The sequence below is a fragment of the Apis dorsata genome, unplaced genomic scaffold (assembly GCF_000469605.1).
Source record: "Apis dorsata unplaced genomic scaffold, Apis dorsata 1.3 scaffold_353, whole genome shotgun sequence".
NCBI lineage: Eukaryota > Metazoa > Arthropoda > Insecta > Hymenoptera > Apidae > Apis > Apis dorsata.
The window spans coordinates 304,257-318,072 of NW_006263619.1; the positions used below are offsets into that span (position 1 = coordinate 304,257).

At 39.1% G+C, this 13,816-nt stretch overlaps 2 protein-coding genes across 9 annotated transcripts in view; one reads left to right on the forward strand and one right to left on the reverse strand.

The window, feature by feature from the left end:
- The window catches only part of LOC102672118 (autophagy-related protein 16-1), a 574,752-nt gene that overhangs the window by 301,805 nt on the left and 259,131 nt on the right, over positions 1-13,816 (forward strand). The gene's annotated exons all lie outside the window — the stretch shown is intronic.
- LOC102671814 overlaps positions 1-13,816 on the reverse strand; it is a 163,966-nt gene that overhangs the window by 39,628 nt on the left and 110,522 nt on the right. The window lies entirely within an intron of this gene.

A 13,816-nucleotide genomic window follows, 5' to 3' on the forward strand; every position in this document is an offset into this window, starting at 1 on the left:
TACGCGTGCTACATTACAATCCCTTCACAGTTTTCCCGGGTAAGAATTTAATTATCTTATTTAGAACAGAATTCCTCGTAAATTAATTTTTCTCACGAGAGGAACGTTTTGACACGAGAAGGAGATTGAATACTTCCCTGCCATCCTGTGTTTACGCGCGTGAAGATCGATGTAAAGATTTATGAGAGGGAAAGGAAAGAAAAATAAAACCTTTATTTTCCTATATTTCGAATTCCAATTCCATCCCTAAATAAATTTCGCAAATTACTTCTTAAGGAAGCAAGTAAGATAAACGTTACATTATACACATTATATTCGCGAGAGAGACGAAGGATTAAATTAAAACAGTTAATCCCCCCCTCCTTCTGCCCACGTTCAATTACACCTTTCTGAAACGGGTCGATGTCAACGGCCGAGGGGGAGAAATTCCGGATGGAAAGTGTGACCGGACACGTTTTGTGGAAGTTAGAGTGGCCGATTCGAGGCTTGGCTTCCTTTCTAATGGCGGGATCCACAAGGGAGGGGGTGGATATTCGATGGGACGAATGGAATCGATTATGGCCGGAGGCGGCCTCCCCCTCCTCCAATGTGTGCGCACGCGAATAAATCGTAGAAATCAGTCACGTACTTCGATCGGCCTTCGAGAATCACCGCTAAGCCCTTGATCGCAATTTAACCCCGGGGGCCTGAGTAATACCGGATCGCAACGTCCTCACGATTATCCAACCTCGCGAGAATTGTCTGCCTCTCGTCCTTCTCTCTCTCTCTCTTTCTCTTGTCTTTCACTCGGCCTCGATCGCCCGGTTTCCACCCTTTCGTTTGTTGCGCTCGCGGGGTGTCGATCGTGTGGATACGCTGCACGCAAGACAAAGAGTGAGCACGAACAGCTTCCTCCAAAACGAATGCCTCGCCGTCCGTTAAACTCGGGGCATGGTTGTTAGAGATATCGTTTTTTTAGTTCGGGAAGAAGAATTTGTATCTCCTTTTCTTGTTTTTTTTTTTGAATTTTAATCGATTTTTTTGTTACAAATTTTTGATAATAAGGAATAAGAAAAAGGAAAAGGAAAATGTTACGATATAAAATTTAATAAGAAAGTCAACTTACGAGATAAATAAATTCTTAAGATTGGTTATATATATATATATATACGGAATGAAATGGTTGTGATGTAATACAACCGGTAATAGGAAGCTCTCCGGCAACGTTTTCAGCTTCGTACTGTACGCGAGATTTTTACAGCGGCACAGCTGTGTAACCCGTCAGTAAGAAAGATACGCCTGTGGTTTCGCGGTAATAGCTATCGAACGAAGCAGAGAATTGTGTGTCCGGCAGCGATGGATCGGGGAACGATGTAAGATAGATCGAAGGGTACGGGAGAAACGTGGAGCAATGAGGGAATGAAAAGAAAGAAAACGATTCCTAGATATAGAACTATTTTCTTCGATCGGTTGAAATGGAACATATTTGAGAAATAATATAGCCATTATTACAACATCCTTTTATTATTACGCCATGTACTGTTATTTTTTTTTTTTTCTTGCTTTAACAGAAACATCCTATCTCATAGGATTATTAATCAATTGATTTCGAATTTTATCAATTTTTTATAATAATTATTTTATTATTAAAAATCGTATATTTTAAAATTACTTTTAACCATAATTCTTAGATCCGTCGTTCGATATGTTATATTAATCATCCTATTGGATAATTTGTTTTCTACAAATGATTTTTTCATCCTGAACAATATTTTGCAATATTTTGAAAATCATTGTTGAATCTCGTCTGTATTATTTCAACATTGTTTATCAATTCCGATATTGTTATTGAATCGAATATTCCGTAACGCAGTTGTATCATTTACAATTCTGCCGTTCGAAAAATCAATTCTGCTCAAACTCAACGTTATGACGTTCGAAGAGTCATTCGTTAAACCTCGAAACCACGCAAAGTGAAACGATAGTACAAATTTCTCGACAACATTTTTTCTCTCTCTCTCTCTCTCTCCCTCTCCCTATTCGTACTGATTGTTTTTCAGTGACACATTGTCGATTCCGAAGTCTTTTGTCCCGGGTTTTTCGACAGGAAAACGAAGCGTATCACGTGCTTCGATTTACAAGAGGGGCTATAGTCGCTGGAATCGATTCTCGAGCGTAGATTGCACGCAATTGCTAGGCATTCGAAACAATTTCGCGATAATGGCCTGAATATAATGTCTATAACGGAAAACGTTTTCCGATCTAATCAAAATGGGAAAAAAAAAAAGGAAAAAAAATCTAATCGGCAATTTAATGAGCATAACGTGCTACATCATCGATCAGAGAATTTTTGTATACAATCTGTTAAAAAAACAGTACGTAAAATATCTAAGAATGAAATCAACCCTTTCCCCTTTTTTCTCCAATATGACATAAAATTCTATTACTTTAAAAGAATCGAGTTTTTTTTTTCGTTAAAATTAAAATTTGAAATTTGAAATAAATAAAATTAAAATTGATAAGTAAAATTGAAAATTAAAATCAAAATACAAATTGTAATTAATTCGAGCCTTCTATCACGTTTCGTTTCTTTTTTCTTTTTCTCCTCATACGAGAATTTTTGACATTCGTCAACTTTTTTTTGTCGCAGCTATTTTTCGGGTTTAACAAGTTTCATTCGGTAGTAATCGATATAGTTTCCATATACAACGAATCATATATAATCCATGGTTACCTATACACACGCCATCGAAGTTACCGAAGGAATTAAACAACTTTGCCGGATGATTGATTGCTTTATGGTGTTAAAACTTTCTCGCGGCAAGTACGCGCCACCCACGTAGCACCCTTGATCCTTATCTATCCCGTCCCATCTTTATCCCCCCTCCTTGGGCATTGACGCTAATCAATTCTCCCCGCGTAATTATCCGTATTTCGTAACCGTTTCATTCATTAAACCCCTAATATAACTAACGCCAGATTCGTTTTCAACGAACGTAACAAATTGTAGCTGTAATTAATTCGAGCCTTCTCTATCACGCCTTGTTTCGCTCTTCTTTATTCCATCCCTTCTTTTTTTTCTTTTTTTTATTTATTTATTTATTTATTTTTTTTTCCTTTTTCTTTCTCTCGCCGAGGAGAACACCTGTTTCGAACACGTGGTTAATTATTACACGCAAAGCTCGAACGATTGCCACGTCTCTCTCTGGCTCATCGAGAGACTCTCCTCCTCCCCCCTTTCGATACACGTCCTATTCTTTGGATCACATCCTGGGGTGCAATTAAAACGTCAGTCCTCTCGCTGATTATATATACTATCAACGTTTCTCGAGTAATCCTTAACTCATTAAAATCCTCGACAGGTTAACCACTTTGCGGATAATCTGTCCTTTTTAAAGCCTCGATAATTATAGCTTCAACTTTTTCGCAACTTTCACCCTCTCGTGTGAATATTTTCGCAATAAGAAGACACCGTGTTTCCTTTCTTCCGATTCCTTGCGATTCTTATATCTGGTCTTATAAGATCTTAGAAAGGTCTCCTTGCGAACAGCTTGCGACGAATTATGGAAACGAATTATTTCGTTATTAGATATCTCGTTGCAACGCAATTTTGCTGTACTTTTTTACTTGAAAAATATATATTTATATATAATTTAAAATTAACATATCGCGTTTGATATTCTTGAAGGAAGGAATACAAATTATTTTAATTCTCTAACCTCGTAAATTAATCTATTACGAAAAGATACAAGCAAATTTAGAATATTAAACTTATATTTTCCAAATAGAAAAATGTTCTCCCTTCTAATTTAACTTTAAACAATTTTTTAAACGCGATTCATTCGAGATAAATCTCGATATAAGGAATCTCATGACTCTCTTAAATCTAATATTTTCTCAAAGTATACGAATCAGTGAGTCGCATTATCGTCGAAACACCGATTGCATAAGAGGATTATCCACGAAGCTAATACGTGATTCGAAGCCAAGATTTATGCAATCAAGATGGGCCAACACTTTTACCCGTTCCTATAAACCATCGGGGAAAATGGTAGAGGCACGAACTCGAGCCAGCTTGCAATAATTGCTCACTGCACGCCATTCCAGAAATGCCGTTTATTTCTTCATACTCGAACACTGAATCCGTCTTCCACTTCCTCCTGTTCTATGCACACGAATCAACTTTTTTTTCCACGATTCATCGAATCCTAGAATCCTTTTCATCTCTTCTCTATATACGCATATACCACCACCAATGAAAGAGTTGGATTCGAATTACCGATAGCGGATGTTCGCGTTTTAAGAAAGGGATCGGGTTTCGGCTCGGTCGACAGAGTTCACGGCTTTGTTTTCAATCGACAGCTATCTGCGGCGTCCGGTCACGCAGCCACTCGGCCGACGAGGAAAAAGTGGCTAGACTGGAGAGACTGGAGAGCAAAATGGTCTCTTTAACCGCTATACTTATTTACTCGGATATATACACACACACACACATACAATATATATGTACTCAGGGATAAATGGTTTGACATGCGCAATTGTAAATGACGAGGGAATAATTTTTAATGTTGTACGAGGAACGATCTATCAACAATTTTATCCATAGAAATTGTTGCGAATATTTCGTTCACTATGGTTCAATAGCAGTAATTTTTATCCAATTTTATCCAATATCCAATTTTTAAGATTGTTCGAATTTTGATATAAATTAAATCGGTTTCTTAATATCCAATATTTGTACGAGGGACGATCTATCAACAAGGACAACTTTATATATGGAAATTACGAACACTCGATTGTTCACTATGGTTCAATGCCAGAATTTTGATATAAATTAAATCGGTTTCTTAATATCCAATATTTGTACAAGGGACGATCTATCAACAAGGACAACTCTATATATGAAAATTACAAAGACTCGATTGTTCACTATGGTTCAATGACAGTAATTTTTAAGGTTGTTCGAATTTTGATATAAATTAAATCGGTTTCTTAATATCCAATATTTGTACGAGGGACGATCTATCAACAAGGACAACTTTATATATGGAAATTACGAATACTCGATTGTTCACTATGGTTCAATGCCAGAATTTTGATATAAATTAAATCGATTTCTTAATATCCAATATTTGTACAAGGGACGATCTATCAACAAGGATAACTTTATATATGAAAATTACGAACACTCGATTGTTCACTATGGTTCAATGGCAGTAATTTTTAAAGTTGTTCGAATTTTGATAAATTAAATCGGTTTCTTAATATCAAATATTTGTACGAGGAACGATCTATCAGCAAAGATAACTTTATATATGGAAATTACGAATACTCGATTGTTCACTATGGTTCAATGACAGTAATTTTTAAGGTTATTTGAATTTTGATATATATGAAAATTATATACTACTTTTATACAACTTTATATATGGAAATTATGAAGACTCGATTATTCACTATGGTTCAATGGCAATAATATTTAAGGTTGTTCGAATGTTGATATAAATTAAATCGGTTTCTTAATATCCAATATTTGTACGAGGAACGATCTATCAACAAGGACAACTTTATATATGGAAATTACGAATACTCGATTGTTCACTATAGTTCAATGACAGTAATTTTTAAGGTTATTTGAATTTTGATATATATGAAAATTATATACTACTTTTATACAACTTTATATATGGAAATTATGAAGACTCGATTATTCACTATGGTTCAATGGCAATAATATTTAAGGTTGTGCGAATTTTGATATAAATTAAATCGGTTTCTTAATATCCAATATTTGTACGAGGAACGATCTATCAACAAGGACAACTTTATATATGGAAATCGGTTTCTTAATATCCAAATATTCGTACGTAGGGACGATCTATCAACAATTCTATCCATGGAAATTATTGCGAATACTGGATCGTTCACTATGGTTCAATGGCAATGGTATCTATCGCGAATTGAAATTAGATATAATCGTCGAAGGTTTGGTTTGTGCAAAGTGTACTTGACGAATCCGAGTCGCGATACGAGTCAGCTTTCGAACAAATGGAATTATACATCGCGATGATAAGCTTTGTACCGAAATGTCATTATCGTCGAATTATTGAGATTATTGCATCCCTCTTTGTCCCCAATTTGGAAATTAATCCAGATTTCACTCTTGGAACAAGCAACGTTCCAATTATCGATCAAGATCCGTGTAACAACGCTATTACGTACACGAAAGAATTTCTTATTCCCGTGATCTAACGTTGCGGACAGTTATAACGGGCACGAGGTACATCCTCGTTCAAAAGTTTTTAAAGAATCTTAGCCAAGTTAGTTGCTGAACTGACACGACTTAAAAATTTCTAAAAAATATAAATTCCTAACCTCGCTTCTCTCACACGTCGATCAATTATTTACATTAAATAAGATGTAGTTATGCAACTGTCCCTGTTTCACAGGCGTGCCTGAATACAAAGCCTGGAAAGATACGATACATCGTACGATGAGGGTAAATGAATTAATCCTTGGGTCCATCGATGGACCCTGTGTGTATCGCCAAGGGACCCTTTCTTTCTTCTTTTTCTTCTTCGCGGCGCACTTCGCTTTCATACTTTTCAATCCACCCCGTCCCACCTTCCTCGAGCTCCTTTCTTCTCCTCGCCTCTACACATCTACACAAGATTTCTCAAGGGACGGGCTCCTTGACTCCGGGATTGTTGGCGCCTCTTAGTAGTTCACCGGGAGGTACCACTCCACCAAGAGGTATCTCGCCCAAGTTGGCAGTCGTTCAAGCGCGCGAGCACAAGATCAGCCACTGAACCGGTGCCCGAACAATGAATTTCGCACTTATAATTGGATGTGTCGCTGTTACGGCCACAGCTTTTAATGGTAAAGTGCCGTAAGGAGGAGAAGAGTAACCTACTTTCCTTTGGGGAAAATTGTAATCCAACTAGAGCGCAATAACTGTCACGGGGAACGTGCTGTTACTTCTTAATGCGTCGAACACGTGTTTCGGCAAACATCGAACACCGAACTAGACCGACCAGAACCAGCTATTAACACCAATTCGAACTTATTCCCTGATCGATGATGGCTCTGCGTTTCTTTGGCCGACTGCGGTGGCGCCCTCTTCCTTCCAAGATGGCGCTCACGAGATTCACTATTCATTGTTCGCATTGTGTATCGATGACTTTGTGACTTCGTTAAAGAAATTGCAAAGGATAAAACGATAGATTGTATTCACGTGAAAAGTAATTGTTTCTCGAATTGTCGCAAAGAATAATTTAACATTCGTGCAAAAATATACCCATTTGAAAACTTTTCACAAGCTGAAAACGCGTCTCCGGGTTTACCATCAAGTTTTCCTCCATCGAGCATTCGACTTCCTTTCCCTGGAAATTCAACCGGAAGCATCCTCCCCTCCCCAGCCGACGATATAGCGCGAATTTCCAAGCGAGTTCCGGAAGCGCGCTCGCGAGCAGCTCCCGTATAATTCGTCGGCGTCGTTCTTCCTGAATATGCCACAGTCGAGAAGATAGAGGGTATCGCAGTTTTTTCACGAGGTGGAACATTCTCGCATTCTTCCTTTCAAAGTCGACCCACGATTCTCCTCTGCAAAAGTCTCTTCTACTTCGGTTTACATTTACATTTACTCCGAGCACACTTTCGTTTCAATCTCCTTTCTCTCTCTCTCTCTTTTTTTCTCTTTTTTCCCTACTTAGAGAAAAATTCGATCGCGCGTCGATTAAACGACCAGATTCTCGAGCGCGATTATACCTCCTCTCTCTCTCTCTCTCTCCCTCTCTTTCTCTCTCCAAACTATTTCTTCGCCGCTACTCGAAACTACGCTCGAATATCTGGGACAGGGATAAGTAGAATTTTCGCGGCTGGGCGAATTTTCGGTGTAAAACTCTTTCGCGCTACAAGTTAATGGGTTTTTGCGCCCCTCCTCCCCCCCCTCCTCTTTTCTGAATGTATCCGCTCTCCTCTGGAAATTTCGGCTGGCAACGAACTTCCAACTTTTTATCTCGTCGCGACGTACCTCTCCGAAACTGAATTCAACTTTCCACCGCGCTCTCCTTCTTCCTCCTTCCCCCTCCCCTTCCGTTGATATACGAGGAGGGATATAACGCCACCTATTTCTTTGAACCTTTACCCGAACAGATGTACACACGCACGTTAAGTTGCGTTGCTGCCTGGAGTTTCAGTTTCAACAACAACACGAGATCGCCTCATTAGAAGAAAGGGGCCTTATACGGGGACCTTGCTACGATTATATTACATTATTGTAATTGATCACGGCACATGTTCAACTGCGGCGTGATTCTTAAACAATAAATTCATTACCCGTTAACAAGGAACGCCATTGGCGTATACAATAATGTATCTCTTCAGGGTCCGGAGGATATGTGCGATTCGATCGGCCAGATTCGCCTTTGATCGATCCCTCGACCGGCCGTGAAACCGGTGCACCTCTCTCTCTCTTTCTCTCTCTTCGTCGATCTTTCTATCTCGATTCCTCCCGCGGCTCAAACAACTCGGGAGAACCGCCACCGCTCGGAATTCATCCGATCTTTGCCGTTTGCTCGTAACAAATCGCCGACATTTCGAGAGCGGAGAACCGTGTTGAATCTGCCTGCGCGAGTTCCACGCTTCGTTGCGTTATTTGTACACGTATTCGAACGTGTATATATAGGTGTACGGATATATAGATTTACAGGGTTTATCGCGGGATCTTGTCACGGGGATTGAATGATTAAACCGATCCATTTTCTTTGTTACCGTCCCCCTTTGAAGTGGTATCGATGATAAATAGCGATGAGTGCGCGGTAATTAATATCGTTTTCTCTTAGTCGAGGGATCGAAACTACTGGGTGGTTACTTTCTCTCTCTCTCTCTCTCTTTCTTTCTTTTATCGTTGGAATTCCGAACGAAACTATGTTGTAAAAAAAATATGAAAAATTGTTATTCCAAAATGGAAAATCTACTTGTAATTGTAACAGGATATGCGTTCTCTTCTTCTCGATAATAAATTGGAATTAACGGAAAGTATGCACTTTCGAAAAATCGTTCGAGAGATAAAATCTTAAAGAGAGAGAGAGAGAGAGAGAAAATATAAACAGGATATACCAGTTCTGCGCGCTCCACATTCTCGATATGTGTCACGATTGGAAATTACCATCATCATTAAATCGGAAAAGTTTCACGGGATAAAAATCGTATAGAATTTTTCCACTCTTTCCGATACCAACAGGTTTTATATCCAGTTTCGATCCATGTTTAATCGAAAACATGGGGGAGATGGAACGATCGTGTTGTTGTCTTCCCTTCTTCTTCCGTGGGATGCGGTTGAAATTGCAGCGGTCAGTGTTTCCCCCGCTTGGCAAAATGTAGCGGAGGCTTCATCGAAAATCGAGGCAATCATGCGGATGCAGAAGCCGGAACGCGGGATCAGAACCGCGGACGCCTAATCAGCCGATTGCGCCCAAGGAAATACCCCGGCTCCCATGGAATGTTAATGCGATCTACGCCGACGATCCTTAGGAAACCGCAAGGGCTCCCCTTCGAGGGTGAGGGGGAAGGGGGGCGAAAGCGGCCAAGACGACCCACTTCGGGCCCTCCCCGTGTGCCACGCACGTATCGTTGCGCAATAACCACCGTTCCGCTTCTGCCGTTCCCTCGATTATCCGCAACCACCGGCTGCGCAGCGCTCCTCCTCGAGGATGCCTCCCTTCTCCAGACCTTCGCCCCCTCCTCCGCTTATCCCTTCCGCGTTTCTTCGGATTTGCCGCGAGCTTCTTCCAAACAGCAGAAAATGGATTCGAAATCTCTTGTCGATTGAATTTTATTTTTGTATTTCTTTATTATAATAATTTCGACTGTGACAACGACGTAAAGCTTTTAAATAAGAATAATTTCAATTTTTGAATTAAGGCAATGATAAAAGAAGCGTGACGAAAGATTGGAGGAAGAATCCTCGAGAAAACGTTGGAATAAAAATACAGAAGACATTTTCCGGAGAGAGAGAGAGAGAGAGAGAGAGCAATGGGATTCGATACACGCAAGTGAATAAACCGGAATTCCCGAATAATAGAGAGAGGAACGATCCACGTACGATGGATCTTCAATCTTGGAACTTGGTTCGTTCTTCGAGGGGAATCGAATCCCTCTGCTCCTCTTCCCCTCTCTTTCTCTCTCTTTCGCGCGGATACGGATGCATAGCCATGCCACTTTTGATACGGTTCCGCCTGGGCAAGGACCTCTCGACCCTGCCTTGGCTGCTGGAGGGGGGGACCCTGGGGGTCGTCGTGATGCGACCAGCTGGCAGAAACCTTTTCCCTCTTAGCTGGCTTTCAAGGTGTGCACGTGCACGTTGCAACGTGCTCACGAATGCGAAGCTTGACGCGTGATATCGCATAAACGCGCCGCGTTCCTATCGAAATCGGAAGAATTCTCTCTCTCTCTCTCTCGATCTGCCCTCTTCCGCGTGCTTACCAGACATCGGCGTTTCAACCGGCTAATGGATTGAAATTCCCTTCGATCGATGTCTTTCTCCGTCGTGTTCGGTAATTACCAGGAGGGAAATAGGAGACGTATTGAAGATATTTCGTGAAACTTGGTGTGTTTGTTGATATTCGATAATGAGCGAGCGACTCGTGGAATATAACTCGAAAATATAAATATAAGTGTGTTTTTGTTATGGTCGGTGTATGACGGATCCAATGAATAAATACCGATGTTTACACAGGTTTATAGGTTTATCGAAGAGAATAAAGTTTGGAATCAAAGTTCGATTCGATTTCAATTCGGTATATTAAGAGATATTATTAATTAAAGTATTGAATTATTTATTTTTAAATTTTGATCGAATTATTTTCTGAATAAATTGGAGGAAGAGTCGAAATGGATCGTCACATCATTATATATATTTTCGAATCATACTTATATTCAATATAAATATAAATGTGTTTTTACGTAAAATGAATTATTAATCTCGATGATGTATTGTAAAGGTTTAGCGAGAATAAAGTTTGGAATCAAAGTTTGATTCGGTTTCAATTCGGCACATTAAGAGATATTATTAATTAAAATATTGAATTATTTATTTTTAATTATTTATTTTGAATTACTCGTTTTTGAATAAATTGGAGAAAGTATAAATGCATCTTTTTTTTTTATTATGTTTCATAAAATGAATCGTTAATCTCGATAACGTATTAATAAAGTTTGGAATCAAAGTTTCAATTAAGAGATATTATTAGTGAACTAAAAATATTGAATTACTTATTTTTAAATTTTGATCGAATCACTCGTTTCTGAATAAACTGGAGGAAGAATCGAAATGGGCCATTATATATATTTTCGAATTTCAATAGTAGAGTATAAATGCGTCTTTACGTTTCATAAAATGAATGGTTAAACCTCGAGGCGACAACGCCTCGTTATCTGTCACGATTACGACGCGGTTATTTATTAATTAACCTTTATAAGCGCGAGTGTTTGTCACGAGGCTGCTACCGGTTCATTTGAGTGTCGTGATGTGGGATACTTTGCGCTTTATTTATTGCACGGCGTACACTGAATCGTCTAGCATGTTTTTTTTAGAATATTTCTCTTCCGTGTCGAGTTGGAATGATAAACATTTTTAACGTTATGCTTTTTAAACGATGATCTCTATTTAAGGGAAATTAAATCGTCGTTTAGAAAAAAAAAGAGAAAAACTTTTAATTTAATACTTCTGTTCTTGAAATTATCCTTATTTAATAAATTACGAGTCATGCCACGAATAATATTCGAAATCTTGATTTTATTCGTGAAAGAAGAGGCTGTTCGAGGAAGAACTATCATCACGGTTGAATTATCGATAACACATCGTTGTTTGAAGTAACTAAACTTCAAAAATTCTGACTCTTTGTCTTCAAATATTTACGGCAGGAGAAAAGGAATGATTCGAAAAAGGGAATCAAAGATGCGATCGTTTTTCGTCAAAGAAAATTTGCATGCTTTCACGAGTTGAAAAATCCGATTAGTAAAATGAGTCGATAGTGTATAATTGAAACGCTAGGATATTCTCTTTGTCTCGTCGTTCGATCCATTTTCTTAGCTTATATATTTTTATCTTCGTTTAAGTTTGCACGCGTTGCAAATTTTTGATTAAACAAATGCGTCCCTTTGTGCCCTAAGTGTGAAAATTCGAACGCGAATGAATGAATAAACGGGCCGGTAAAGCGATCAACTATAGAGGGTATATAGTGGTATAAAAGTTGGCACGATTAAAAAAAAGGAGACGAGTCTTTCTATATATAGAGAAGAGTTGTTATTTGTGGAAAACTACTGCTTTTCGAAATAAAAACTTTCTTTAAATGATAATTTTTCGTACGTCAATTATGAATTATTCTTTCTCGATGTGGAAAATTTAAAAGAAAATAGCACTTTAGGATTAATAAAATATAATATGGTAAATATTACGAATATACGTAAAATTTAGCGAAATCGTAAAATCCTTAAACGAGAATTCTAATATAGGAACGTATATCGTTCGTAATGGTATGGAGATAAAACGATCTTCAAAATTATGAATTCTTATCTGAATGCAAAGGTGCCTGATTTACCTCTATTCGGCGTACACATCTCTCTCTCCTGTACTATTCCCTTTCCCGGTTAAAATTCCCTCTTCGCCATTGAAATATTTTTATTATTTAATTCTCAAGTAAAAATCCTACTTACTTTCTAGGAATTTAAAAAACGATAAAAATTTAGAGTTCTTCTGAATTTTCAAGCGACACATTGTTTCATAATCCGTTACGATTATGATCCACGCAATGCTCAATGATTTCCATTAAAGCCACAAAAATAAAAAATTAGATGGAACGCTTTTTTTCTTTTTTTGCTCTCATTTATAATAACATTCGCAATAAAATCGATAAGATACAAGCAACCAGTCTCTAAATAATAAAAACTCCATACGATATATCCTAACCTCTATTCTCAAATGAATGCGGAAGAAAAGTCGATCCCGTTCGCGCAACGATCTCGCAAATTGGAATAACTTTCCAAGGAATTTTCCCTCATCGATATAATTTCAATTGTGATACTCGATCCTCGATACTCGGCATCCGTTTCTATTTTTCCTCTCTCTCTCTCTCTCTCTCTCTTTCTCTCCACAGAGGCGCAGTGACGCGGGCATAATTAGTCTGGCCACGATCAAAAGCGTTCCTCTAATGCCTTCGAAACGTCGAGCGCGGAACGAGCGACGTGAAAAACACTCGATCGAGCGCTCATGGAGGGGAAAAAAAAAAAAAAAAAAAAAAAAGGGAAAAAAATTTTTTAAAAAAAAAAACGTAGCTAGCAAGAGAAAAGTCCCCTAAAAAGCCCCAACGGTCGATCGAAATCGCTGGCCGGGCCTCTACTATTCCTCTTTCAACTTTTCCACAAGGATAGTTCTCTCTCTCTCTCTCTCGCGCTCTCTCGCTTTCCTCGCCCCTCGCGCGAAACATCGGCCGCTTCATGACCAAGAAACACTCGAGACTCTGTAGGAGCGTGATGTAACCGTCCTCCTCCCCCCTCCTCTCAAGTTCGAGGAACCCAATAACTGGAAAACGCAGCGGAGCGTGTAGCCTTCGATTCTTGGAGAGGACGAAAAGAAGAGGAGGAGAGAGAGAAAGATTGTGTCGATTCGCGTCGAATCTCGAGTGCGTCCACCCCCCCTGCCTCCTTTTCTCCTCGGGCGGATATCGTGCCTGGCCGCGGCCAAGGGGAAAAAGGAACCAGGTCGGCGGAAAACGAGCGTCTCCTTCCCCTCCTCCTCCTCCTCCTCCTCCTCTCCCAGTATCCTCCGCGTTGAATA